This window comes from Otolemur garnettii, unplaced genomic scaffold, assembly GCF_000181295.1.
Source record: "Otolemur garnettii isolate 467f Iridium unplaced genomic scaffold, OtoGar3 scaffold00018, whole genome shotgun sequence".
NCBI lineage: Eukaryota > Metazoa > Chordata > Mammalia > Primates > Galagidae > Otolemur > Otolemur garnettii.
Genome location: NW_003852413.1, coordinates 14,009,775 through 14,033,569, shown reverse-complemented (window position 1 = coordinate 14,033,569; position 23,795 = coordinate 14,009,775). Strand labels below are relative to the sequence as shown.

Sequence of the window (23,795 nt, the reverse complement as noted above, 5' to 3'; positions counted from 1 at the left end):
TTAATGGGCCTCACAGCCTTCTGGGGAGCACAGTTGGAGTAAATAAAATGCCCACTGTTCTCTGGCTACATAATTTTTCATCTTCTGGAACACGCCAAGGGCCTGCCGCTTGAGGGCCTTTGCACTTTCTGTTTCCTCTGACCCAGATAGGCACAGAACTCCTTTCCTCCTTCTCTGCTCAAATGATGCTCTAACTTCCCGGGGGGACTTCCCGGCTTCCACCTCGGGTTGTGTCACCCCTGCTGCTCCAATGATGCTCCAACTCCATAGCTTCCCTCCCCCTGCCCCTCGGGCTGTGTCACCCCTGCCTATGGTTTGTGTTCCCTCACACTCTTCTCTGTACCAGTTCAGTGTCTCTCTATTTGTTTGCAGTCTTCTGCCTCCATTAGCCTGAGCACAGGGCCCTCCCCTGCCTGGGACAGCATGAGGGGCGACAGGGGTCCTCACGTCTTTACAGAATAAAGGAACGAGCACACTGGGGAAGGCGATGCTTTCTCGTATAACATTTTTTAAAAGGTAGAGTTACTGCTTTAAAATAATTTTGACAATGCTGCTTCTTGTTATAAAAATAATACACGTTCATTCTAGGATAGTCAACAGGCGCAGATAAGTCAGAAAAAAAGAAAATTCAAAATATCCATAATTTTGTGCTTTCTTCGGCAGCATATGAAATATCTGTAATTCTGTCACCCGGGGATAATCACTGTTGACATTCCCGGGGCGGGGCACAAAGTGGTATGTCTTAGATCAGTTTTCCTTCCTGGGCTCTGAATTCAGAACTGAGGTCTTTGAATTTAGCGCTCTTCCTCCTGTAACAAGGGGCAGCAAACTTGCCGTAAAGGTCCAGATAGCAAATATTTTGGGTTTTGCAGGCCAAATACTGTCTCTGTCACATCCAACTGTGCACTGTAGCACAAAAGCCACATAAATGAACGGGAAAGGAGTGTAGCTGTGTTCCAATAAAACCTTAATTACAGAATCTGGCAGCAGCTGGGCTCTGGCCCGCAGGCTGCCGTTTGCTTACCTTGGCCCTGTATCACGCAGGTTCTGTAATCATTCATCCTCATTTGCAGTTAGATTTAAACAAACGTCTCTGCTTCCTGACTAACCTATCAGAACATCAACAACTCAGAGCCTCAAGTGCACTTGAATTACATTACTGTTCAGGCTCTTCCACGATGCTTGGTATGCTGACTAGTACAAGGAAAAGAAGTTTTGCAGCCCATGTGGTGAGTGAAGCACTTATTCAGCAGGGTGAGAATTTAAGAGCAACACATTAAGTCATTTCCTTAATGAGAAATATTCCTATGGACACGCCCACCCAGGCTGTTGCTGCTGTTTCAGCGAATTCACAGAAAGCCAGTGGGCCTCTGTTGTCATGGCAACTAAGATGTACTCTAAGGAGAAAAATGAGGGACCCGTGAAGTCTTGGCACTTTGCCTGATGCAGAGAACGCAAAGTACTTGGTTCTTTTCATTCCAAGTCACACCCAGCTTTAGTATGCTGGTGTGTTTTCCTTATAGTCAACCTCCTCTTTTCCCGTTTCCCACATCTGTCCATTGATTATTGACACATCAGTTAGGCTGACTCGTCCTGGAGGAACACGGCCCTCTCAGCTGCTGCCCGCCTCCCACCCCACCTCTCACTAGTTGCTGAGAATCCCATTTTGAGGGTCCTCTAGAGCTCATCCTTTCTAAATTTTTCCATCTGCAAAAATATGGTTTTTCTCGCACTGGGGAGCTGATGGCGCACCCACGTCTGATGTCCACTTTGGAAGCAGGCCTAATGTAAACTGCTATGGCCATGACATGCTATTGTTCAAGTGTTCAGGGGCACTTACTAATTTTTTTGGAAACCTATTTCCTTTCCTGCTAGGGAAGTGGCCCCTTGGGATTAACACCATACTGGCTTTACGAATTGGCTGTGGCAGGGTCAAGAGTCACATGAATTCACAGATGCTATCAAGGTAAATGGCTTTCCAGACTGGCCGTGACACGCTTGCAAGTGAGGAATTCTTCATTCACGCTAAAAAAGCAGGGTAGACAGGAAAGGGCTGGGGCCCTGGGCAAGCGAAAACAGACCAAAGGAGCCATCAGGCCCTTGAGAAAACCCTTGACTTCTTGCTTTTCAGCACCCTGATAATTCTCTAAAGCCAAGAAGCAACTGGGAGCATAAAGAGGGGATGTCATCTTCATGTCCCTTAAAAAGTAAAGACATCCAGGCAGAAGTTCAAGGCTATCTGCTATCAGCGGGTGGCATGAAATCTTTCATGTGCAAATCTTTGCTGCCCTCTAGTGGTACTTCAGTTCTGGAGCGACTGCAATTTGACTGGGATTTCCTTAGTGGAGACACACCTAAGGTTCACAAACGTGTGGTCCAATAAGTGCTGCAAGATGGCACAAACAAGACACAAAATCTTATCTTCCCAGATGCCAAAAAAAAAAAATATGTATCCTTTAGTCAAGATGATTCGAATTGCTAACATGAATGCTGGGAGTTGGCAACTTTATTTCTAGGAAACAACAAAACCCAAACAGTCCCAGACCTCTGTGTGTCTCCTACATCCTCCTAAACTAGGTAACCAGATGTCCCGCTTTTCAACAATTTGTCCCGCGTTCTGCAGTGTTTCAAAAAAGTCCCGATTTTTGGAAAGAATGCACAAACAGGTGGGAGAACAGGAAGGGAATATACGGTTTTTGGCTGCCATGTGGCTATTTTGCCAGAATATGAGTTTTATGTTATTTTTGTTAATTTTATAATGTTAAACTGTAATAATAACAAATAATTGTTGAGAAGTGATTATGGAGAACTACTTATCAAAGTTTGCATTGTTGTCAGGCCCTGCCCTGCCCCGTCCCCTACCCCCTCATCCCCCCGCCATGTTGTCCCGCTTTACCAATGTTAAAATCTGGTCACCCTATCCTAAACCCTCAGCTGGGCCCAGACTCAGCAAGTCCTAGATCAGGGAGGGTGGAGAAGCGGAGGCAGTGTGGACTGTACCAGGCCCTGGAGAACCACAGTGTTTACCTAATAAAGATTAAACAAAGAACTATCTGCAAAGTAGAGAGAAATGATGACTCGAGGGGAAAATTCAGTGAAGAGACCATTACTGGGGACAATTCAAATGAAGCTGAATGAGCACAAACAGCAGCTCCTGAAGTCAAAAACAAAACCAGCAACACCCAGATTGCCCTGAAGAGCAGGTCCCGGCCACTTCCCCACACGGCTGCCCAGCTGCCGCAGGACAGGAGTACAGGATGAGCCCACATCTCACAGAAGAGCCCATACCTACATCCTCAGAGAGGTAAAAACCACAACAAAAATATCCTGTTCCCAAATGCTGCCTATACTGTTCACCTACTTTATTCTCTTCTTGACAGGAAAAAGCATTTTCAAAGTGGGGCTGGCTGTCATTAAATTTAGCACCAACTTTCATAATGCTGATTTCATCCTGTCTTCACTGACCATTTTTAATCCACACCTTTTTTTTTTTTAAAATGAGGGATCTAATTATAGCTAATGGTACACCTGCTTCCAAAGCTGATGGTAGTGGCATAGTTCTGGGCCTTTCTCTGGGCCCACCATGGCCATCGGCTCACGGGGAAGCTTGAGGCCACCCAGAAGGGTGAAGAGCATAGTATCTGGAGTCCCCAGATGAGGGCTGAACACCAGTGAAGGCGTATTTAACTCCTCCAAGGCCTCAGTTTCTTCAACTGAAAAATGGGCTAACACCCCCTACCTTGTCCTGCATGCCTGGGGAGCCCTCCCTTCCTGTAGGGCAGAGGCATGATCAGAGCTCAGGGCCTGGTAATTGCTGCCACTCTGCCTGGCTGCTGCCAGGTGGCAGCATCAGAACACAAAGGCAGAGGCGGGGGTCTCCTCACTGCTCTCAGGACTTGGATGTAGCTGAACAGTCCACAGGTGTTGGCCTATAGGAGCTGGTCCTCAGGGCTGGAGGGGCCTTGGAATAGAAGCTTTAGGGGAGGGTGCCTGAGGCCAGGGTGGGGTCAACATCTCACTGGTGGGCATAGGACTGTAGTCTGCGACTTTCTTCCCTGGGGATCTGGTCTTTATGGCCATATATTATTTATACCCTAGCACTCCTGGCCTACCAAGTCACGCAGCTTGAGGGTTTGTGAGAAGTTAAGGTGTTGAGTCTGCTGTAGAGGGTAGTGGAGAGGAAGTGGCTAAGATGCTAGGAATCTCCAAGGCAGAGGGCACCATATTGGAGAGGAAAGGAGAGGGGCCAGATTGTGTTATCAGTGCAGGTAAAACTTCTGGGCCTCCCAGTCAACAGGCCAGGAGAGAGCCAGGAACATCTAAAGACAGTGAGGGTGACCCCATGAGTTTCCATCCTGTGTGTGCCCCCAGGACACCACCAATTCTGTGCAAATCTGGCCACCCACCCATAGCCCGTGAGGCCTGGAATCCCAGCCTGTCTACAGAGGGAAACGGTCCCTGGGGCAGCCTTGGACTGATGACCAACAAGTCTATTTCAGAAAAAGCTACAAGGTGAAGATTGGTTCCTGACCCATCGAGTGATGTCTCTGTGAAAAGAGGTGTGAGTGGCGGTGCTCTGTTGTCACTGCCCGGGTCAGGGTGAATTTCCAACATCGGGGTGACATTTTCTTCCTCAAGTAATCTGTGTGTCTTGTCCTAAGACCCATAACAAAAGGCACAGAAAATATTGAAAATGTGCGCCAACACAAAGCACGTTAGAATAGAGGTTTTGTCAGTTTGACACCTCACCTCCCAACTCTACTCCTGCTGACTCCGGAATGGCCTCACTTCTCATGGCAAGTGGGCACATGCCTGTCTGATGGGCTATTTGTATCTCAAGGAAAATGGTCTCCCAACCTGGGAGTGTGAGTGGTTCAGAGAGCACAGCAAAGGGTTCACTGTAACTTGGCGAAAGCTTCTCAGCAACTAGCAATGAAGGGGGTACCTCCACTGGGTGGGGAGCAGGGAGGAGGCTGAGTATAACAACTGCAGCAAACAGGGGTCTGGACACTGGTCCCAACAGGAGCTTGGGACTTTCACCATTTTCAATTTAGAGTTAGAGAGGCTGAGGCAAGAGAGAGGGGCTGAATGGCCCAAGGCGACACAGCTTAAGTGGCAGAGCTGGGATTTGAATCCAGGCGGCCTGGCACTTTCCACTGCACGGTGTTGCCTCCTTGGGAGGACAAGGTGACAACTGAGCTGTCCAGCAGCAGGTGCAGGGAGGGGGCGGTCCTGGAGATGCAGCCGCCTCTCACTGGAGGTGGGAGGACCTGGGAAGAAACCCGGGGAGGTGAAGGCCTCCTCCTAATCTTTTCTTCTTTTTTCTTTCCCTTTTCAGTCACATCTGAACATGGTGCATGGCACTTGTGGGATGGGTTTTCAAACACAAACCACAGGAGAGCAGTGACAAGGAGCAAGTTTTCACATACAACAGTCACCGCACTCTGCGAGACTTGTAAAAACCCAAGGAATATTTTTTTTCTTTCCTGTTTCCAATATCTCTGGGTCACTAATCTTTAGCAGACACATCTGTAGCATCAGACACAGGTTCTAGAGATGGGAAACTCTAAAAACACTTATTAGATGGTTTCTTCCCGACAATGTTTTTAAAAGAGAATGTTGTATATTGATTCTGTCTTGGGTTAGGACTGGGTTCTCTCCCTTACAAATTCTTCATCTGAGCATATGATTGTTTAAATTTTCCATTTTGTTCCGATATGAATACTCTGAAACAATCTAGGGCTGATTTGAATTTTTACCATAGGCAATACGCTGAGAGCACAGCTGGTACGTGGCCCTAACCAGCTCCCCAGAAGAGAGGGTGCCATCAGGAATGACAATAACAGACAAGGGTTTTGACGTACTTTGCATGCAAGTTGCAAGATTCCACTACACAGTCTGGGGATAGAATGGGTGATTAGGTTGCAACAATTAAGGGAGTTGGGGAAAAAATTAAAAATGAGAGAAGAATATGGTTTATCTTATAAGGGTACAAGTGAATCTTTCTAAAAGCAGAGTATGAACGTTTTAACTCAATAACTAAGAAAATGACATGAAGGTAATATTAACCAGTTTGATGAGAGTATTTCAAAATGTATATGAAAACAGCACACTGTACCCCATGATTGCATTAATGTACACAGTTATGCTATAAGAAATTTAAAAAAAAAGAGAGAGAGAGAGAACAGGAAACACACATGGGCAGTATTAAGCCAGGCACTGAGAACCTCAGAACAGCTGGGTGATTCTGGCCCCTGATATATGACACCACATCTTCCATATAAATGTGCCTGCGCGCTAATGCACACTGTGCCTGTCTAAAACTGAAAACGAATCTTAACTAACATGTGATTAAAACATCTCCATGATCAGGGAGAAAAGAAAGTGCATTGTCCATTTAAAGAGGCACCCCTCCGGAAACTCTCCATTTTGTAGGAAATGAGGTTGGTTCAAATGCACATTTTGGAAATAATAATAAAAAGAAGCACCCTATCTGCTCATGTGATGCTTTTAAAACAGAGTTGAACTTCTTTTTAATCATTGATAGAAAGTTTCAATATTTCCCTGGAAATTTTTTAAACTGGCCTGATCTGAAGGTGGGGGGGAGTGGCCGGTCTATTACCTGGGTGACTAATACATGTTATAGTGCAGCGGTTCTCAACCTGTGGGTCGCGACCCCTTTGGAGGTCAAATGACCCTTTCACAGGGGTCACCTAAGACCATCCTGCATATCAGATATTTACATTATGATTCATAACAGTAGCAACATTACAGTTATGAAGTAGCAACGAAAATAATTTTATGGTTGGGGGTCACCACCACATGAGGAACTGTATTAAAGGGTCGTGGCATGAGGAAGGTTGAGAACCGCTGTTATAGCGTCTTTCCTCACAGGCGGGCTGGGACCATCTAGAAGGGAGCACACAGACTGAGTCACACGTAGGTGTGAGACTGGGGCTGCCAGAGCAGAGCTCGTGGAGCATCCTGAGGGGTGGACCACAGGGCTGGTGGCTGGGGCTCCGAGGGGAGGGATGGGGTGTGGGAAGAACTACCTTTAGGAAGTGAATATGTGTTTCCCCTGCATTCTCTCCAAGAATCTTTATAGTGTCATGTCTTAAGTTTAAATCGTTTATCCAGTGAGAGTCAATTTCTGTTAATGGTGAAAGGTGGGGGTCCAGTTTCAGTCTTCTACAAGTCTTCAGCCTCCAATTATGTTTTTGATAGGCTTATCAAAGATCAAATGATGATACGTGTCTGGGTTCATCTCTTGGTTCTCTATTCTGCTCCATACATCTACTTTTCTGTTTTTGTGTCAGTACCATGCTGTCTTGATCACTACAGATTTATAGTATAGTCTGAAGCCTGGTAGTGTGATTGCTCCTGATTTGTTTTTATTTCTGAGTAATGTCTTGGCTGTTCAAGGTTTTTTACAAGCCAGTATGTCCCTTTTGGAAAGAAGTTTGGAGAACACTCAGAAATCTAAAAGTAGACCTGCCGTTTGATCCTGCAATTCCTCTACTAGGTGTATATCCAAAAGACCAAAATCACTTTACAACAAAGATATTTCCACCAGATTGCTTACTGCAGCTCAATTCATAATTGGCAAGTCATGAAAGAAGCCCAAGTGCCTATGGACCCATAAATGGATTAATAAACTGTGGCGTATGTACACCATGGAATATTATGTAGCCATAAAAAGATGGAGACTTTACCTCTTTTATGTTTACATGGATGGAACATATTCTTTTTAGTAAAGTATTTCAAGAATGGAAGAAAAAGTATCCAATGTACTCAGTACTATTATGAAACTAATTTATAATCACCCATACTTTCATATGAAATATAAAACACAACTGTAGCCCAGGATGAAGGCGGGAAGAGGAGGGAGAAGGGAGGGAAGGGGTCGGGGAGGGTGGATGGAGGGAGGGTAAACAGTGGGACCACACCTAGGTGCATATTGTGAGGGTACATGTCAAATCTATTAAGTTTGGAGTATAAATGTCTTAAGACAATAATTAAGTGAGGTGAAGACTACGTTAAGCAGTTTGATATAAGCATTCTAATTGCATACAAAATCAGCACATTGTATCCCATAAATGTATTAATATATACATGATTTATGTGTTTATGACTTAATAAAAAAAACTAAAAACAAAACAAAACAAAAAAAAGGAATGAACATGGGCTCGGCATCCTCAGCACAGTGGTTACGATGTGACGTTAGCCACAGACCCCAAGGCTGGCGGGTTTGAACCTGGCCTGGGCTGTGACAAAAAAATAGCTAGGTGTTGTGGTGGGTCTCTATAGTCCCAGCTACTTGGGAGGCTGAGGCAAGAGAATTGCTTAAGCCCAAGAGGTTGCTGTGAGCTATGACGCCACAGCACTCTACTGACAGTGGTATAGTGAGACTCTGTCTCAAAAAAAAAAAAAAAAAGAAGTGACCATGACATCCCTATAAAAGACAGGAGAAGAGAAAATAGCTTAGGTTAGCAGGGAAATGTTACATACAGGAAAGCAGTTAGCAGCAGGAGAAAAAGAGATGGACCCCAACACAGCATGGGTTCCGTTTTCAATGCAGACAAGTGCAGGGACAGGCGGTGACTGAGGGGCAGGGCAGTGAGGGAAGGCGAGGCGAGCCCCCAGTTCACACCGCCACAGAGTCCTCTGCTGCAGATCCGGCCCCTGCGAGGGCAGGAACTGACTCTTGTTGTTTGAATGGAGGAAGGCCTGGAATCAAGCCTCACGAGGACAGGACTCTGCTCCGTCCTTCCTGGTGGCATGTGTATGACTAGACATGGTCCATATAGCTGTAGCACCTTTCTGGAATATTTGGCTCTGGGTTAGCCTACCTGCTTGAGGGAGTACACAGCCAGGTACCCAGTAATTTTATACACAGATTGCAATTCCTCAGTACATGAGAATGAAACCAAACCTACCTGCATGACAACTATCTGTAACAAAATTTATTTTCTCTGGATGCTTCAGAAGGCTCTTCAGTAACCCTGAAGTGCCCAGGATTCCTGGTGAGCCATAAACTGGTGGGGCAGTGGGGGAAGCAGGTTCTAGCTGACTAAAGCCAAGTAACCAGGGCTCCATCTTCAGGGGCAAACCTCTCTTTACCTTTCCCTTCTGCCTAAATAAGACCCCATCTTGACCGGACAAATTTTCTTTCTCACATACTAACATGAGAAACGCAAGCTGAAGCCCACTTCACAGAGAATTCTCTACAAGGTGTCAGGGGAATAATCCTCCAAGTTCACACAGACTGTGAGATGCTTTGGGGAGAGGATGTGAGGCAGAGGCCAGATTTCTGAACCCAAATGCCACAGCCCGGATGGGTCATGGCAGCCCTGAACCAGAACGGAGATCAGAGGCAAACATCATGCTTTGTGCTTGTAAGGCCGTGTCTCCGCAGAGGGGAGACCAGTCGGTGCATGAAAACATCTTTTTTCCCAGTTACGGGTTGGTTATCTTCCATCACCTCATCACTGTGGTCCTTTAAGTCAGTAATCACAAATCTATTTATAATTGTTCTCAAAATAGGACATTTTGTTCTAATGCCAAAAGCTCTATTTTAGATGAGAGATTTTCATCCATATCAAGATTGAAGGGAATTCACAAAAGCAGCAAAAACACCCCTACTGGGACCATGGCGTTTAATAGAACCTTAGAGGAAATGTAATCTGGCATTTCTCCTGCACCTTTCTCCAGGGTTGCCAGGTCTTAGCTGGAAGACCTCTAGGTATCTCGATCTCCATGGCAAGTACTTGAGATGCCCTGAGCAGGGCATGGCGTGATGTCAGGAGTTCCTCCCCCAGCTTCCGTCTGCAATAGGCCGTCTGCTTCTCCAGGGAGATGCAAACCCTCCAGCAGAGACACCTGGACACGACTGCCGTGCAGCCTCCGGCAGCCCCAGGGCATTACCCCTACGCTCAGATGGACCCAGAAGAAAGAACTCTAAGGCTGTGTCAAGCTTGCACGTGACAAAGCAACCTGAATCTCCATACTGGGAGGGAAAACTCAAAGGAAAGGCTTACAGAGTGAGGCAGCCCAGACTCCGGGCCCCTCTCCGTGTGTGCATCTCCCAGAGCTCTGAGGGAGCACAGCCTGGACTGCGCCCCTGGACGCCGGGTGGGAGATCAGGCAGCAAAACCCCTCTGCTGAAAGCAAAGGCGGCAAACGCCAGGGAGCCCCGTCGGCACCCAGGTGTCTACCACCTGGCTTCCAGTTACGTGCTGGAGACCCGGCCACCACTGAACTCATTCGATTCCTGAGCAGTGACACTCTACAGCCCCCTTGGGGGGTCTGATCAGCTGGGAAGTGCCACCGTCACAAGTGCATCAAGGCATCGGTCATCAAGGGCAGGGAGACCTCATCCATGAAAACAAACGAAAACCAAATAAAACAGCCGTGAGTGCCTCAGCTCCAGGTGCTGGGACACCACTTTGGGAGCTGTCAGTTTGGAGTCTTTAAGCCCCTGTGGTCCTGTCACCTTGTTAATGGCACACTACCTCAGGGAAGCCATAATCTTCTCAGAAGTGAGGCTGGATCAATGTCCCACGAGCTGGAGACACTGGTGCCAGGACAGAGTGCTGACACCTGCTCATCCAGGTTAGGTCCTGTCCCGAAGGTTCTACTCCTCTTCACGGGGAGGGTCAGGAACGTGTCCAGAAAGAGGAGCTAAGGTAAAAAGGTCTCACCTCCCCTATCACTGCTCCGCCGTGTCTGTAAATACAAGGTTCTGTCTGCATTTATTCCCAGAAATAGTGCTTGACACGAAGTAGATGATGCATCAACCAGCTGGAAATCTCCAGAACTACTGATTACTGGAATCACAAAAAGTATGGGCAGAAAGTTGGTCCATCTGCAAGAGTGACTGGGATGGACCATGTATGAATGTTACCAGCCTGTTTGGGACTTGGGCACGTGAAAGCAGCGAGACCCTCTGGGCTCCAGAATGGCCTTGGCACGGAGGACCTCCAGCCAGCCCTGCCAACAGACACGATGGCTCACAAGTCCTCCTGGGGCTGTCCAGGAAGCCCAGGTGCAAGTGAAGTCCTAACGGGCCTGGCAGTCAGCCTTTCAAGCATGCGCAGGAGGGCCTGTGACTCTCACTCTGGAAACACGGAGGTGACCCATGCCCCAGGCGTCCAGCGAGTGAGCAGTCTTCAATCAGCACAGTCAGACCGGTGGAGAGAAGCCTGAGTCACGTAAAGGTCGGGGTAGGATGTGAAAAGCTTGGACTGAGGGAAGTGGGGAAGGGAAGGTCTTTCCAAGGCAGCATAAGCACTGAGGGGCGTGAAGGCACAGGCCCTACGTGGATGCAGGGAGTCAGAAAAGGGCACAGGGACAAGACAGGAAGTGAGAGAGATGCATCATCCTACTGGAGGCCTGGGTCCTGCTGCCACGCAGCATGAGCAAATCCCCTTTGTACTTCTGTTTTTCTACCAACAAACATGACTTTGCACCTCCCTTCTAGTTCTAACACTTCATTATTCCATTAATCCAGGGGCCAGGACAGTTCTTCCCTAAAGAACCAGAGAGCACACCTTTTAAGGCTTTGTGGGCCACATGGTCGTGTGGCAGCAGCAGCCACAGCCGGTGCATGTGAATGAACGTGGCTGTGCTCATAAAACTAAGTTTACTGACACTGAACTTTGAATTTCATCTACTGTGCATGTCTCATAAATATTGTTCTTTGATTTTTTCCAACAATTTAAAAATACTGAAACCACTCTTAGCTCATACAAAAAGCAGGTGGTTGGGTGTGGCCCCTTCACTCTTTAATACGGATACTTGGGATGACGTAGTCTGTTCTCAACTATCTTCATGACCATGGGAGATTCTGAATTTATTTACTCATTAGTCAGTAAGTTTCACCTACTTGACCAGCATTTTTCAAACTTTCAGGGGCACAGGGGTCTTGTTAAAATGCAGATTCTCCCAATGGTTCTTTGTGGGACATGATTTTTTGAGAAAAACAGCAACAAAGGGTATGGTGCCACTCTTAGTCTAGGTTTCATTATTTTTGCTATACTATTTCTTTTTCCTGAGACACAGTCTCACTCTGTTGCCTAGGACAGAGTGCTGTGTCATCAGCCTAGCTCACAGCAATCTCCAATTCCTGGGTTCAAGTGATCCTCCTGCCTCAGCCTCCCAAGTAGCTGGGACTATAGATGTGAGCCACCACACCTGCCTAATTTTTCTATTTTTTTGGTAGAAACAGGGTCTTGCTCTTGTTCAGGCTGGTATTGAACTCCTCACCTCCTAAAATGCTAGGATTATAGGCTTAAGCCTCTGCACCCAGGCTCTAGATTTTATTTTTTTAATTGTAGGGGTTTTTAGCGTCCCTTTAGGTGCCTATGATAGAGCCATAAAGACCTGTGCCAATGTCTGGCCACTGTGTTCACATTAGTGCCAATGGACGTTGGCTCTGCCTTCCCTTCCTCCAATTCCTGTAAACAGAAGGAAGCATCCTCGGTATCTACTAATCCTCCTGGATCCCAGGGCCTGGGTACACATGAACAGCTGCTTCTAACATTTAATATTAGCCTCAGGTGGCACCTGTGGTTCAGTGAGTAGGGTGCCGGCCCCATATACCGAGGGTTCAAACCAGACCTGGCCAAACTGCTACAAAAAAATAGCTGGGTGCTGTGGCAGGCACCTGTAGTCCCAGCTACTCGGGAGGCTGAGGCAAGAGAATCACCTAAGCCCAAGAGCTGGAGGGTGCTGTGAGCTGTGATGTCACAGCACTCTACTGAGGGAGACAAAGTGAGACTCTGTCTCTAAATAAAAAAAAAAAGAAAGAAAAAAAACATTTAATAATAGCCTCGATCAAAATTAACTAATAATTCTTCAAGATCCATCTCCAAGGCTACCTCTGTAACTAGGATTTGTGTGTCGTTTCAGGAATTCATTAGGGTGGAACAAACCACCAGAATGAACAATCTGTTTTTTGGTTTCTCAACAGAATAATTTCCCCAGCATAATTAAACTGAAAACACACTGCCGATGCTGCAATACAAATGCATTCACCCTCCCTTACGGACGATTCGAGAATTCTGTGCTGTTGCTGTCAGGTTTCTTGCTTTCTCCGGGTTTATTCAGTTGAGTGGCAGTGTTAACCTCTGTTGACAATGATCTCAGGAAGGTGTGAAAATGATTTCTACTGCTAAGCCTTGTCCTATTTCAGTTCAAGATTTTGCTTCTAACACAAAGCTGAAGTACTAACATTAAACGACCCTTCATTCAACTGATGTGTGTTTTACAGATTTCCCCCCCCCCCCATCGCACAGTTCAGAAAGTAATTAAGTAAGGAATTTAGGGCCAAAAAAGCAGAGCCCGTATTGGGGCCCATAGATTTTCTGTTTTGTGTCTGAAAGGTCATCTGAAAGTACTCTGGTTTCCACAGCAACAGTGGCCAAGCTGATCTGATCAACAAATAGCTGCCATTTATCGGAGGGTCTCTAGTGAACTATTTTCTCCTCCCATTTGGACAAGAACATTCCAAATTAGACAAAGTCTTCAAAGACAATAGAGGGTTTGGGAAAATTCAATTGTGAAGATAGTGAAGAGAAAAATGCTTGCTTGTTCTTTCCACATAAAACGTAGTAACAGAGCCTCATCTATGCTGTATGTATCTTAACTAGAGTTTAATTGGACCATATTCATTTGTTAATCGGTAATCAAAACATTTCCCTTGAAGAAATAAAAACAGATATACGTGCCATCTTAAGGCCATATGAATAATTCAGGGTGATACTTCTTGTAGTGTCTGAACCTGTATTACAATTCCCACAAAAAGTTCACTCATGATTATCAATTTTATTTTTACACCTTTTGGTTCAGATTCTGGTATGGTGATGAATGGTCACAAAACAAAACTGTGAAGACACACATATCGTGTTTTCCTGTATGAGACTCCCAACACTACCAGGGGTTCTGCTTTTGACAACAGCCATTGTTAAGCTAGCTTGACATTTTTTCCACCACTGGGCTAACATGTTTTATCAGAATATATATGAACAGAAAACTACATGCATCAATAAATTTACCAACATACCAACTTAACTCTAAGAGTATAACAAAGATTAAAAATTAAATTCAAACAGAGTATTGTAGATATATGTCAAAGTGAGAATATTAATTTTCAGGACAGATGATGATGTTTAAACTAAACCAATAGCAGTGGTATTAAGAGTTGGGAATTTAAAGTCAAGTCCTGTTCTGAACTTAATTTCTTCCTGTTGTGTAACTTTCCCAAGACTATAAACGCAGAGAAAGATTTTGCACAGTCACGCACTGCACAACGATGTTTTGGTCAACCACAGACTGCATATGAGACAGTGGTCCCACAAGACCACAAAGGAGTTGAAATGTCCTATTGGCCAGCGTTCCAAAGCCACGACAACGTTCTAACTCTGTGTTCAAAACAATTATTTTGAACTCTATGTCAGGCAATTTTTAAGTCTCCATTTTTTAGGGGCCAGTTATTCCCGGTCTGTGGTGACGCTGGGTAAACAAACTGTCTGTATTGCCAGTTGTATAAAGATACAGCACACACAATTATGTACAGAACATAATAGTTGATAATGATAATAAAAGACCATGTCATTGGTTTATGTTCATGCTATGTTATGGGTTTAATATACCATACTTATTATTATTTTTAATTGTTATTTAATCCTACTTGTTCACACAAATTTAGCTGGGTGCAGTGGTTCATGCTCATAATCCTAGCACTCTAGGAGGGTAGCGGAGGAGGGATTGCTTGAAGTCAAGAATTTGGGACCAGCCTGAGCAAGACCTCACTCTACAAAAAAAAAATAAAAAATAAAAATTAACTGAGGGTGTTGGATGTGCCTGTAGACCCAGCTCCCTGAAAGGCAGGAGAATCACTTGAGCCCAGGAGTTGCATTCCAGGGATAAATTCCATTTGATTGTGGCATATAGTTCTTTTAATGTGCTGAATTTAGTTTGGTAGTATTTTTGTTTTTGTTCTGAGCATTTTTGCATCTGTGTTCATCAGAGGTATTGGCCTGTAATTTCTTTTCTTGTTGTATTCCTGACTGGCTTTGGTATCAGGCCAGGCTGGACTCATAAACTGAGTTAGGAAGTGTTCTATCCTTTTCAATTTTTTTGGAAGAGTCTGAGGACTGGTACTAATTCTTCTTTAAATGTTTGCTTAAATTTACCAGTGAAGCCATCTGGTCCTAAGCTTTTCTTTCTTGGGAGATCCTTGATTACTGATTCATCCTTTCTCATTAGTGGCCTAGTCAGATTTTCTGTTTCTTTATGATTCAGTCTTAATAGGTTGTACTTTTCTAGGAATTTACCCATTTGTTCTAGGTTATCCAATTTGTTGGTGTATAACTGCTCAGAGTAATCTTTTATGATCTTTTGTATTTCTGTGGTATCAGCTATAATGTAAAATCCCTTTTTTCTCTTTTGATTTGAATTTTCTTTTTCAAGGCTAGATAAAGGTTTACCAATTTTGTTTATCTTTTTGAATATAGACTCTTAGTTTTGTTGATCTTTCTGTTTTGCTCCCCAGACTTGGGAAGTTTTCAGTTATTTCTTTTCTTTTTTTTGCAGTTTTTGGCCAGGGTTGGGTTTGAACCCACCACCTCTGGCATATGGGGCCAGTGTCCTACTCCTTTGAGCCACAGGCGCTGCCCTATTATTTATTTATATAAGATTTCTGTCCCTTTTTTCTCTTTTCTCCCAGAATTTTATTTTTTTGTTTGTTTGTTTTTAGAGACAGAGTCTCAATATGTCACCGGTAGTGTCACAGCTCACAGCAACCTCCAACTCTTGGGCTTAAGCAGTTCTCTAGTCTTAGCCTCTCAAGTAGCTGGGACAACAGGCCCCCACCACAATGCCTGCCTATTTTTTTGTTATAGTTGTCATTGTTTGGCAGGCCCAGGCCAGGCTTGTACCACCAGCCCTGGTGTATGTGGCCGGTGATCTAACTGCTAAACTACAGGTGCTGAGCCATCTCCTAGAACTTCAGTATTATAAATGTTAACTCTCTTGATGTTCCCATAAATCCTCATGCTTTCCTCATTCCCTTTCATTCTTTTCTTCTGTTTTCTCCTGACTGGGTAATTGCAAATTACTTTTTTTCCCAGTCCATAGATTCTTTCTTCTGTTTGAGCCTCCGTTGATATTCTCTATTGCATTTTCCATTTCATTCACTGAATTCTTCAGCTCTAAAATTCCTGGGTTTTTCTTTCTTTCTTTCTTTGTGGGGGTGGATAGTATTCTCTTCGTCATACTCTTGTTTTGCACAGGTATTGTTCTTCTGATTTCTTCGTCTATCTGTGTTTTCTTGTACTTCTCTAAGCTTCTTTAAAACAATTATTTTGAACTCTATGTCAGGCAATTTTTAAGTCTCCATTTTTTAGGGGCCAGTTCCTGCAATATTGTGTTCTTTTTGTGGGGTCATGGTTTCTTAATTTTTTCTGTTTCTTGAAGTCTTGTGCTGCTGTCTTTGCATCTGAAAAAAGAGGCGGTCACCTCCTCCAGGGTCTTTTCCAACAGGTAACAGAAAAGAAATGCCTTTACCAGTCAACCTGTCTAGGGATTCTGGGGGTCTCTTAGACCTTTTTTATGGATATACCTGCTCCACACCTCTTACTGCCTGTTGAAAGGTAATTCTTAAGATTTCATGCTTTCTTTTGATCCTGTAAAGCCAGGCCAGGTGCTTGGAACCTCCTGTTTGTTTTCCCTAGGTGGTGTCCTGAAATGCTCACATTTGTGTGCCTTCTCCCCATTCTGCAGAGTCAAGCAGTCTGGCTGTATGAGATGCTTGTACTTGCTGCCCATGGGGGCACACTGGGGAGCTGTTCTGAGGGGCAAGTGAGGTATGCAGAGCATTTGGGGTGCTCATAGGTTGGTTGGGAGGTGTGCAAATGGGGCATCCCAAGCCCCTCATCGGTGGGCTTCCTAATTGAGACTGTGGAGCAGCTATAGGCTCTGTAGCCCCTCTTCACCTCCCAGCTTCTCCTCACCGCTCAGCTCTACTCAGTAATATGGGTAAAGTGAGAAAGAACTGGGCCTTTTTGGCAGTGTTCTGTATGGCTGGGGAGCCAGGTGCTCACTCACTATGCTCTCACTTTCCCCAGAGGACCTGCTCTAACGGGGGTTTCTCTTGCCTTTGAGCTGTGTAACCTTGGAGGAGGAATAATACAGGTAAAGTGAAAATATTCTTCTCACTTTCCTCAATGTATTTTATTCTTAGAAGTTTTTCTCCAACAGTGTAGTGGAACTTCTCCACTTCTCAAACTCCCCAAAACATACCCTTGTCCAGAGGTAGTATCAACACTAAAGATACTCCATAGAATCTATTCAAGTAAGTCTTTCAAATAAAATATTTCAGCCATGAAAGCTCAGTGTCATTTGTTTCCAAAGTATGTTAAGATCTATGTAGCTCCTGTGTCCCTAAGCCCGTAGGTGCAACACTTTACTCTGAGAGTAAAACAACTTTATGTGTACAAGGCAGAGTCAGATGGATAATCTGGCCCTGAACTTCCACAGAACTCTGACCCTCTTTTTACAATTTATCAACTGAAGCATTTCAGTGAATTTCATTAATGACTTCTTGGACTATTACTAGATATGTATATTCAATTACTAGATGACTCCAATATAATTCCTACTTTGTTACCCTACTATAATACTTTGTCTCCCTACTATAATCACTTGGCCATGTAAAAAACATACTTATCTCAGTCCGGTTATAGGCTCAGAATCTTGAGGGAATTTGCTTTCTGAATCCAAGTCTCTTGGAAACTAGTATGGCATGGACGTGAAACTACGGTAGACTGTTTTAAACTGAATATTCTTTCCAGAATACCATGCTGAAACATTGAATAATTTTCCCCAGGCCATCCAAATGGGGCACAGAAGGGGTAGGATTCAAACCCCAGCTGTGAGGTTCCAGGTGCCCAGGCTTCTAATCACTACACAATGCCACTTGTCAAATCAAAGTCATACACTGCGCTCAGCACAGAACTGCCTGTCATGTGGCCATCACACTGTGGACTTAGCCATTATCCTCGCTGCCTTCATCACTGCCCCCAGCCTCACAGGGAGGGCAGGATGGGAGGTGATACCCAAACTGTACCTCAAGAACAGCTGCCATAAGAACTTTAAAAGTATTTCCCTTTAGAGAGCTCATACACATTCAAGCTATAGTGCAATTTAAATACATTTATCTTGTTTTCTTGGGTCCGGATTCTCAAAAGAGTTATTTCTGATATATTATCTGTCAGCTTTTTAATGGGATATCATTTTTCATTCTATTTGCAACAGAAATATCCCATTGCAGACAAACTCCAAAAAGGGTTCTTAGCTGTCTTCTTTTTGCTATGACTATGTCTGTCTGGCTATTATTATTATTTTTTTAGATTACATTTTAATTTATTCTGGAGTAGAGTGATGGTTAGCAGCAAAAGTCAATGTTACAGTAAGAAGAGAAAGAGGCTAAGGTTCTCTTAGCTTCTTATTTTGATATCTCTCTTTCTCTCTCTCTCTCTCTCTTTTTTTTTTTTTTTTTTTTTTTTGAGACTGTAAGGGCCAGACCAGTGCCATTTTGTTGTCTACTACATAAGCTCTGTTAAACTGCAGGGCCACTCTCTGCTGCTTCCCCCACCCCTGGTTGCACAGCCATTAAGCCACTGAATTGAGTCACCTAAGGCAGACAGCTGCCATAATAGGCAATAAGTATCATTTCCCTGAACAGCTCCCATAATGGGCAATAGGTTTCTACTTCCTTGAAATTCAGGTATTCTTCTTCAACTACCTAATTAGGCTACACCACCTCTAGCCCCTGTTAAGAAATCCCCCACCCCTTACCTGTACCAATCCATTTCCTCCCCATACTAATGAAATCATCAACCATCAATGCAAATCCTCCTTTACTAGTGAAATCATCAACCACCAATCAAGAGTGTACCCGTACCCCGACCCTACCCTTCTTGCTTTCTGTACCCCATAAAAACCTTGCACACCCCAGGTTCGGGGCTCGTCCTCGGCTTGCATGCCAGGAGAGTCCAGGCCCAGGCTTGGCCTGGGCCTGAATAAAACTCACCTCTTGCTTTTTACATCCAAGTGTGTCTCAGACTGTTTGTTGGGGCCACTTGAGAGAATTTCGGGCATAACAAGACAGGGTCTCATTGTGTTGCCCTGGCTAGAATGCAATGGCTCAGTGGTAGCTCACTGAAACTCAAGCTCCTGGGCTCAAGTGAACCTCCTGCTTCGGATTCTAAGTAGCTGGGACTACAGGCATGTACCACCATAGCTGGCTAAGTTTTAAAAATTATCTTGGTACATTGCCCAGGCTGGTCTTGAACTCTTGGCCTCAAATGATCCTCCCATCTTAGCCTCCTAAAGCATGTGAGCCATCACACTTGACCTCTATTTTGTAAATGATGAAAACCAAAGAAAAGCCTGGATAATTGGACAAAATAGAACAGTACAGCCTCATTTCAGGGAAGATACTTGACTTTTTTATATTAGAACTCAATTAACTGTTAACAACATGTGGAGTCAATAAGATCCTCACAGGTAGAAATGAGCTCATTTAAAGTCCATTTGCAGCTAAAAGCCATTGAAACACAAATTAGAAGTAGTAATCATGACACTAAAGCAAAATGAGAAAATTTGGGTTTTATTTTGCTAAATTCTGAAATACATAGGAAATGCGGAGAAGGGATAAGTGGTCTTTACCACCTGTCCTGAAGTGCTCTCAGCAGGAGGGAGCCAGTGCCCTCTGACTTGACTTCTCTCTGGGTGGCAGGACTGGGAAGAGGGAATCAGGCTGGGGAAGGGGGGCCAATCAGGAGAAAGGCTGCGCACTCCAGGAAACTACGGTGGGCAGAGGAGGGAAGACAGATTGGGGAAAGGCCTGGAAACCACCCAGACTCACCTCATCTCACCTGTCTCCTCCCCCAGCTCACCTCCTGTAGGCAGAATGGGGAACAAAGACCCCATTCTTGGCAGGGGAGGGCACCCCCAGAGAAAGGAAAAATTAAAAAGTAAGCTAAAGGAGTTGGAACAAAGAAAAGTCAGCTAGTTTACCTTTAAGCCAGCCATTGCTAAATTTGGTCTCTGAACAAGTTTCTGGCCTTTCCTGAAACTCTGGCCTATTGGGAATACAGCTTACACCAATACCCTGCTGGTCTGTGAACACTCTGAGGAAGGTAATGGTCATAAAAGAGATTATGACAAGACTTAGAATAGATACATCTTCTAGGTCATTTCCTGCCCATTAAACAGATAAAGCAGATACCCATAGTGGAAATTTGCATTTGACTGGGCAGAGACCAAGGGAACAGCTCCAGCCCAGAGATATGGGCAAGAAAGCTTACCATCCCTTATTGCAGAGGAAAATCCTCCGTGGTAGTGATGAGAGGATAACGCCTCTCTCCCTGGATTCCTCAGAGGAGATTAACATCAGTGGTGTTTTATTCCACAGCAAACTAGCGGAGTTTAACACCTCCCTAGGAATCTGTGTGTGTGTGACTCCAGACAGGAGGCCTCCCCCACAGAAGGCTCAAGTTTCAGATGCTCCAAAACTACTCAAATCCTTAAAGTTAATAATAATAACAATAGGAGCTAATATGCTCACTCAGAGAAACTGCTGGTGTCTTTGTTCCCTCACTCAGCTTACCACCTGGGCAAAGAGATTTTAATAAAAGCTGTGTAGAACAAAGGCTATGGCCACTCCCTGGAGCTCAGTAATAGGTTGTGGTCCCCTGAGCTCCTACCTTTGAAAATTCTAAGTCTCATGTCTCTTTCTTTATCCTCGTTCCTAACTTTATACTTCAGTCGGTGGTGGCTGCGCCAGTTCCATAGGTCTTAGTGTACCTCGCCCCTGGGGTGGGGCCCTGACAACCTCCTATTTTCCTGATTCTAGGATAACTTCAACTTGGAGATAGAGGTGGCCCAACTGGGCTGAAGGAAAGAATCAACTGACAGATAAATACAATATAAAAATGCTCAAGAGTACCGAGAACCAGGAAATGGAACCACACGTGACAATAAAAACCTCTGCAATGGTTTTTAAAAGAAGGAGAGATGTGGTTAGAGGATATATATGTATACATATTTTTTCCTTTTCAACTGGAAAGAAAGTTGAATATAGCAGGTAACTTTCTGGGCATAGCTCAAGATGTGAATGACTCAGCCCAGATTCCATAAAAGATCAAAATGGCAACATTACACCAATAAAAGTACTAGACTTTCACGTGAATGGAATCACTAACAAATCAACTGTGACATCTCTGTCATTAATCTACTTGTTCCTCTAATGACAATTCCAGTGATGGCAGGTACTGTCACTCTGATTACACTTATGTTTATTCTTGGTGTGGTTTACATCAAACATCCAAATGTGTTCACTTTTGAATTTTAAATCGGGGCTCTACACCAGACCATTGAGTTGAGAAGTATCAGTGCAAGTGGGATTACGTCCATTGACAACCAGTGCTACAAAGGTTTTGCTCAGAGGTCACCTGATATATTCCCAGACACACAAGTTCCCCACTCACAGAAACACTGTATTCCAGAAACCATCTGCACCTAAATCAGGACACATTTCCTATAAAACCAATGTTATAAATGATGACAAGTGCTCACCAATACACCTCCTCTATTTCATAATAGGGCCAGACTGCAGGACACAGGACATGCCCACTAAGTGGGGCATAATTTCAACATGAAAATTCATTCTATTTAAGAGAAACTCCAGAGTTAAAGAAAACGCCCTCTACAGCCCAGTTTTCACAATGAAATATTTGATGATGATGATGATGATGGTAGTTTTAAGGGCTAATATTTATATAGTTAGTATCCTTTTGGGACTTTTTTTACTGGACACTTAATATTTAAAACAGAGTAAGTACTGCTATCATTCCCATTTACAGTTACGGACGCTAAGGTTCAGAGAGGTCACATGGTCAGTAAGTGACAAAACCAGAACTGATTCTAGAGTCCGGAAGTTGGCACACTGTGGTCCATGGGCCAACTTTGGTCTGCAGTGTGTATTTGTAAATAATGTTTTATGGGAATACACCATGCACCTTTGTTTAGGCATGGTCTGTGGCTGCTTTGTGTTAGAAAGGCAGAGCTGACTTACCATGACCAGCACCGCACAGCCTGTATGACCCCAAATATTTATTATCTGAACATTTACAGAGGTTTGCAGAGCCAGTGTTAAAACACCCTCCGGACCTAAGGCGAAGACCTTTTCCCAGCTCCAGTCCTGCATCTCAGCGGAGAGCAGAGGCCAGAAGTGGAGCAGGGAAAGGGAACCCCAGGCTTCCCCAACAGTGAGGGGAGACACAAGGAGATGCTCCCCAGCACAGGGGCCATGACGTGTTTGCTTCTGAGCATGCTCCCTGCCTCGCCCGCAGAGAGGTCTGAAGCCCCCAGGTACAGAAGATAAGCTCCCCAGAAAGCAGGGACAGCTCACTTTATTCATTGCTGACACCTTACTCAGTGACCAAATTAAAAAAAAAATGCATAATTTATATTTGTGAACCAGGGAACACGTGTGCTTTATTTGAACATGAACCTGGAACAGATGAAAGGCCCATAGGTGCACTTTCTGTGAATATCACCATCAAGGTTCTGTTCTGTTCTGTCTTCTAGGAAAGTGGACTGATGACAAAGACCTATAGTAGAGGAGAATGTCACATCCTGCCACCCTGGAATTCTCCTCGGCTCTTAAGAGCTTCCCTCACTGATCATTCTGTTTGCCAAGATTCTAGAACAATTTAAATTTGGAAAACTTTCCATCTGATTATCAGCTGGATGCCAATGCAGAGGCAGGGCTGTAGATGCGCATTTGTTTTCATCTGCTTTCATCAGACTGAGTGACTTGATTTCTGGGGAAGGACCTGATAACCGCATTTGTTATTAACTCTTTTTAGAAAACAGGGCTGAACGTGGGCGGAACACCTCGACGGACTGGACATTGTGCAGTGCCATTGAGTGACGCCTGTAGTGTTTGACCATCGAGCTTCAGAAGAAAATCTGGCTCAGTGGAATCAAACTGTTTTCAGAGGGTGGGAAGTACCTGTGAAAGAGCAGGTGGGGAGGAAAGGACTCACACGATGGAAAGCAAGTCAAAATGGCAATTTCAGGGAAAGAAAGGGTCCAGAACGGGGCACCTATGGCTGCTGGGAGCAATCTTCCTGTGGCTGAGACTGAGAGGGAGGGATGGGAGGGAGAGCAAAGGAAAGCTCCCACAGTGCAGCTGGTGCCAAATGACAGTCATCCTGTCTGTAAAGGCTGGGTGCCACCCAGACCTCTTCAGGTGTTGGACACCAGCCTTTTGCCCTGGTACATTCCTTTCCAACAACCTGTCACTGGGAGGTATTGTCACGTTCACATTTGCAGACCTCAACAGAAAAACCATTATGTGATTGAATTGCCTAAAATCAGCCCTGAACAGTCCATTACTAATGCAGCACACCAGTTGTCAAAAAAATCTCAGCATCTTTCTGATGCCATCCTCTAGTGGCTTTCTGCCCAGTCTCTGGCAGTTGGGTTTTTTAAAACGCTCTAAGTAAATGAACTAATAAAATGTGAGTGACCACAAGCTGAAAGATGTTTAAAAATGCTGGAATACAGCTCATGCAGGTGATCTGAGCATGGCCTTGGTGGCTGAGCCTTGCCCCCGTGCAACTGTGCTGATGCCATGTCTCTGCTCTGGGTAGGCTGGTTTCTGCAAAGTCTACCACTCTCTTGGGTGGGTGAGTGGTGACCCACAACACGGACATGCATAC

General features: G+C 44.7%; 1 protein-coding gene across 1 annotated transcript in view; it reads right to left on the bottom strand.

Moving 5' to 3' along the window:
* PRKCA (protein kinase C alpha) overlaps positions 1–23,795 on the bottom strand; it is a 414,246-nt gene that overhangs the window by 55,424 nt on the left and 335,027 nt on the right. The window lies entirely within an intron of this gene.